A 6,415-nucleotide genomic window follows, 5' to 3' on the forward strand; every position below is an offset into this window, starting at 1 on the left:
CACAGAAGAGACATGTGGATCAAATTATTAAATATGATTCATCTCCATTATATCTGCGTCGCTCACCGCGTCTTCATAAACTTTAAGGGAGAAAGAATTGTAATGTATTTACTTCTTATTTCTAAGTAACTATATCCCCGCAATTATATCTCATCACTTGGTGCTTCCAGTGACTCTGTAACTTTATATTTGGCTAACCTTCACTGGAAGGCCAGGCTTTGTGCTTGCGAATCTGCGGTCCAGACCGCAGAAATCGTTCAGCCGTCGAACTGCTTATACGAAATAAATATATTAAAGTTACCGTGCTTAATTATTATATCCGGACATTTCACCCGGGTTTGTGCAACGGTGCGAAAGGAGATGCGCCTTAGCAAGCTGATCGTAGATCCGGGATCGAGATCACTCGAAGGAGGCGAAGTGCGCTTCACCCCACGAGCCGGTCTTACGAATCGAGAATCGCTTTTGGCTTTAGGAAGACTTCTATGCTGGCAAGCGTCAGGAGTGCCTGACCGAGGCGGAGTTTGCTCTACCCCGTTGTTCTGCTTGCACTAGGAGTCGGTCGGTCCGGATGTTTGCTGTGAGGCGAACGGAACGAGAACGGTCCGCGACTTTTCCGAATTCGCCTTTTTATCTAGAAAAGGCGACGACCGAGGGTATCCTGGTCCGTGGCGCCTGCCGCGGTATTCCGCGGTACCGTACGCGGCGTGTTCGTTCGGACGAGCTCGGGGCCGCCCTTGTAAGTCCGTTCCGCGGGACTTTGCGCGTACTCGACACTTGTAAAAGTATCGCGCCGATGATCGGTTTCTTCGGGAGCCCCCGCGCTCCCCTTCCTGTTTGAGAGAATGGTCGTCTCGGCCTCCGGCGGTTCTTCTCCGGGAACGATGCTTTTCCCGGGGGCATCGTTACACCATATACACCGCGAACAATAATATATTCACGTGCACCGCGCGCCGACATAGCGTTTAAATGTAATTAAAAAAAAAGATAGAAAAAAGCGCCAAGTATAGGCTTGCGAGAAGCATCCTCGAAAAAGTTTCAAAACAAAACTAAGACTTCCCCAAAAAGATTCCCCCAAAAAAGATTCTCCCCCAAAGTAGAACATAAAATGTGTACTTAAAATGAAATACTTTCTATAAAATAATGAGATCAAATAATTGCGCTAAGAACCTGAACGAGCTAGAAAATTATATTTAAGCAAAACCAAGACTTCCTCAAAAAAGACTCCTCCAAAACCAAGACTTCCAACAAAAGACTTCCTTAAAAAAAAATTTCCCCAAAAAACCAAGACTCCCCAAAAAAAGAATATAAAATGTGTATTTTAATATCAAATACTTTTTATTAAAACTAATGAGATCAAATAATTGCGCCAAGAACCTAAAGAAACTAGAAAATTATATTTAAGCAAAACCAAGACTTCCCCAAAAAAGACTCTCTCAAAAAAGATTCTCTTCAAAAATGACTTTCTCATAAAAAGACTCCTCAAAAACCAAAGCTTCTTCAAAACCTCAAGTCTCCCCCAAAAATAACCCCCAAAATTATAATCGCCCAAAACAGAACATAAAGTGTATACTTTAATATCAAATACTCTTTATAAAACTAATGAGATCAAAAAATTGCGCCAAGAACTTGAAAGAGCTAGTGTTTTGAAACGAACGAAACGCGAGGATTTCTCAGAAAGGCACGGAGAGTTAGCGGAAGAAAACGTCTGATTCCTGAAATAGTCACTTTTATTTTTGGAATTCAATCACGCGAAATTACAGTTTGAAGAAGTGTCGCAAAAAACAACAACATACGCGAGCCGGAATGCCGTTCGCCTTATCGAAGCCGCAGTACTTTTTCTGCTTCACGAATTCGCACGCAATGACACAAGAGAACAAAGCCGGGCAGCGAGACGACGAAATAGCGACTGACTCCAGATCGATCGGAGGATGCTTATATATCCTTACCATCCTCTGGAAGGATCTGGCGAATTCTAGATCCGGAAATACGTCACGATAGAAAAGACGAGAACCCGCGAGAACATGACAATTACACGTTGGACGGTTAAACCGCCGGAATAAACACAGAGAACAGGTGAGGCATACGAGACGTTGACACGCTGAAAACAACACGAGGAGAAGGCCAACGAATGATCACGCGCCAACACAAGGACGCCAAACGAAGGAAGGCGTGATCGCTGTACAATAAGAATTAAACCGAGTTGCATTTCGCAACAGCTAGAATTTTAAACATTACAAACTTATGTGGGTCCGTACAAACGTAGACCTAGGTTCGCCCCGATAATAAAACGTTAACATTACAAACCCATGTGGAAGCATACAAACGTAGATCTAGGTTCGCCCCGATGATAAAACGTAATTAACATTATAAACCCATGTGGAACCGTACAAACGTAGACCCAGGTTCGCCCCGATATGATATAACATGGTAATATAAAGAAAAAAAAAAACTTGGCGTTGCGAAACCAAATTAATACTTTTCGTCTCTCCGTTACAATGTTACATTTGACATCATAAGTTTTTATAAATATTGGTCTCAGGCGCACAGCAGTCTTTTATCGGCGCACAGCAGCCTTTTATCTGCGCACAGCAACCAATATTTTAATCATTTCGCGAGGTTTCTTATTCAGAGATATTAAAATCGCGTTTCGCTAATTTTGGGGTACGTGCTTCCGTATGAGCCGCTCCGAGAGCCCTGACGACGATTGGGTTTTCGCTTCCGACCGTCCACATCTCGTCGCGGAATTAGAAAGACTTGGCTTTCCGACCGAAGGATCCGACTCTGTTCTCGCGCTAAGATTATTGCGGAGAGTTTCAACGTCGCGTCGAGCTTCGAGTGCCGGGAGATCACGAAATAACGAAATGTCGGACGCGGAACAACTTGAGGTGCCCGCGGGCGGGGCGGGACGCCCCGATAGCCCTTTTGAGACTGCCGCGCGACTAATTCGCGCGGAACCGCGACCGGAACCGAGAAGTCCGGCCCGTTTGGGCTCGCCGGAATTACCGGGTACGTCCGCAGCCGCCGCATACAACACCATGCGGAAATGGAATCTCAAATTTTCAGGGGCGTGCGGGGAAGACGCGGAAACCTTCCTCATACGAATTGAGGAAGGCCGAGAGCTAATTGCGGTATCTGATGTAGACGTTTTGAAGAGTCTGCTCTTTTTTTTGTCGGGAGTCGCGTTACATTGGTTTCACGCAAAAAGATAGCGTTTTACGGATTGGGCCGCGTTTAAGAATGCGTGGCGGATACGTTTTGGGGATCCGGATTTTCAATTCGCACTTCGGGACGAAATTATGCGGCGTACGCAAGGAGAACAGGAGTCCGTCGGCGACTATTTACCCTGTCTCAAATCGCTTTTTGATCGACTCTCGCCGCCGTGGAGCGAAGAAGAGAAAATCGGGTACGCGCACCGACAAATGTTACCGCGGTTGCAAACAATGATACCGCGAGATTCGGTAGAGAGCTTAGAAGCTCTCGAATTGTTAGCGGCTCGGGCGGAAGGATGTCATAAAGTCGCGTTAAGTTACCGCGCTCCGCCGACACCCGACAAATCTCTATTCCCGGACCTAGCGTATCGGTCGCCGAAAAACGCGACGCGGCGGGATTCACCGCGCTCGTACGACACGGTCGCGGCCGTGAGCGTTCCGGAGACGCGGCCGCGGGAAAAACGGCCGCCTCTACCACCCAAAAAGGAACAGACGCGATCAACGAAAAATGAATTGAGTAATGCGGTTTTGTCAACTTCAGGGACGGTTCCGAAGAAAACTTCGCGCCCGTTAATCGGTCAATGCTGGAATTGTCAGCAAGCCGGTTATTTCGCGCGCGAATGTAAAGTCAAGCCGCGCGTACATTGTTATCGGTGTGGACGCGCGGACGTAACGTTACGCGACTGCCCGGATTGCTCGGAAAACGCGTAAGGAGGCCGAGATTGCGGGGCGATCCGACCTCTCTTAGTGAGAGCTTCGAAAGTTTTGTCGCGACCGGGGGCCGCGAGTTTGCGTATAGCGCGTACGGAGCTCGGGACTCAACCCAATTAAATTTTCTTCGCGTTTCCGTCGGCCCTTGTGAGTTTTCGGCGCTACTGGATTCGGGATCCAGCCGGACCTTCCTCGGGGAAGAAGCAGTGGGGGCGCTAGAAAAACGCGGAATCAAGATTGGCGGAAAGACCGGGAATCGAGTGATCACTGCCACCGGTCAAATCGCGAGCGTCCAGGAAGAAGCTGCGATACCGATAACTTTACGGGACAAGACGCGGCAATTGAGCGTCTGCTCGTTAACGTCATTGGCGTTACCGTGCATTTTGGGCACGGATTTCCTAACGGCATTCGCGTTGGTGATAGATTTCGCGACGCGAGAGTAGCACTTCGCCAATAATACCGCAACGAAATATCGCTTTGAGCAGGGCGAGGCGCCCATGCTCGAGAAATCAAGGCGTTCTTTCGGAGGAAAGCAACAGAGCGGCGGGATTCGGGCGAGTCTAGGGGAGTCGCACCGAAAATCGGGAAACGCAGCGTCTTCGGCTGATTCGCGGCGAACGGCATGGGTTTCTCCGAGGCGGGAGAAAGAGGCGCGAGTGGACCCGGGTTCCGCGTTATGCTGCGGTCTTAGCGAGCTCTCGCCCGACGAAGGGAAGATGCTCGCCGAATTTTTGGCTTCCGAAATCCAGAGAGATCCGGAAAAGCCTGGTGCCACGACGCTCGCGGAACACAAAATCGACGTCGGGAATAACGCGCCGATAAAACAGCGATACTATCCGGTTTCGCCTAAGATTCAAGAGGCTATTTACGCGGAAGTCGACAAAATGCTCGAAGCGGGAATAATAGAGCCATCAAAAAGTGAGTGGTCGACGCCGATAGTAATAATTAAAATGCCAAACGGTAGTTATCGGTTCTGCTTAGATTTCCGGAAATTAAATAGCGTTTCGAAGAAAGACGCGTACCCATTACCGTACATGAACGCGATTCTAGATAAGTTGAGAGCCGCGCGTTATATCTCAACGATAGATTTGAGCCAGGCGTATTTCCAAATCCCGCTCGAAAAAGAAAGTCGCGAACTTACGGCGTTTACCGTGCCAGGGCGTGGACTGTATCATTTCACGAGAATGCCGTACGGATTAACGGGAGCGCCTGCGACTTTTCTACGATTGTTAGACAAATTAATCGGGCCGGAAATGGAACCTCACGCGTTTGCGTAACTGGACGACATTGTGGTCGTCACACGAACGTTTGAAAATCACTTAGTGTGGCTCGGAAAAATTTTCGCGAAGATTCGTGAAGCGGGACTTACAATAAATCCCGAGAAAAGTAAATTTTGCCGCTCGCAGGTAAAATACCTTGGATTTTTAGTGCAAAATGACGGTTTAAAAGTCGACCCGGATAAAACGGAAGCTACTCGGAATTACCCTCCGCCGCGAAATATTAAACAATTACGGCGTTTTATCGGTATGGCGTCGTGGTACCGGCGCTTTATTCCGCAGTGTGCGACCGTTCTCGAACCATTAACGCGTCTTCTCAAGAAGAACAACTCTTGGGGTTGGGGGGATGCTCAAAAAGCGGCTTTTGAGCTAGTAAAAGAACGAATTACCGCCCCGCCTACGCTCACGTGTCCAGACTTTTCGGAACCGTTCGTGTTACAGACAGACGCGAGTTCGGTAGGTCTCGGGGCCGTATTGACGCAGGATATCGACGGTATGGAGCGAGTGATAGCTTTCGCGAGTCGTGCATTATCAGACGCGGAGACGCGATACTCTACAACCGAACAGGAGTGCCTCGCGGTGGTATGGGCCATAAAAAAATATCGCCTTTATTTAGAAGGATATTCTTTTCGTGTAATAACGGATCATAGCAACCTCCGGTGGTTGCATAATTTAAAAAATTCGACGGGAAGGCTAGCGCGATGGGCCTTAGAACTTTTAGAGTACGATTACGTTGTCGAACACCGTAAAGGCGGGATGCATCACGTACCGGATGCACTCTCACGAATTCCGGAAAGAGACGGAGAATTGTGTGCTGTCGCGGTCGAAGCAGACAAGTGGTACGACGCGAAGAAAACGGAAGTCACGGCGGAGCCACAAACACATATCGGGTGGCAAATTGCAGACGGGGAACTATATTTTCGGAAACCTCGCGCGGAGATATCGCAGGCCGTGACAGATTTTGATCAGTTAAAATTAGTGGTACCACAAAAACCATGATTACCGCTTATTTAGAGAGAGATCACCGCGAATGGGACGTACATATTAAAGAATTTTGTTTCTCATATAATTCGGCGCATCACGAGTCGTTGCAAACTACGCCCGCGTTCCTCAATTTTGGGAGGGAACCGCAACCGGTAGGAATTAAGCTCGGAAAAACCGAGGCGGACGTAGAGGTTGAGCCTACAGAGCCCGAAAAATGGAAAGAGCGCATGGAGC

Source organism: Cardiocondyla obscurior, linkage group LG11 (genome assembly GCF_019399895.1).
Source record: "Cardiocondyla obscurior isolate alpha-2009 linkage group LG11, Cobs3.1, whole genome shotgun sequence".
Classification (NCBI taxonomy): domain Eukaryota; kingdom Metazoa; phylum Arthropoda; class Insecta; order Hymenoptera; family Formicidae; genus Cardiocondyla; species Cardiocondyla obscurior.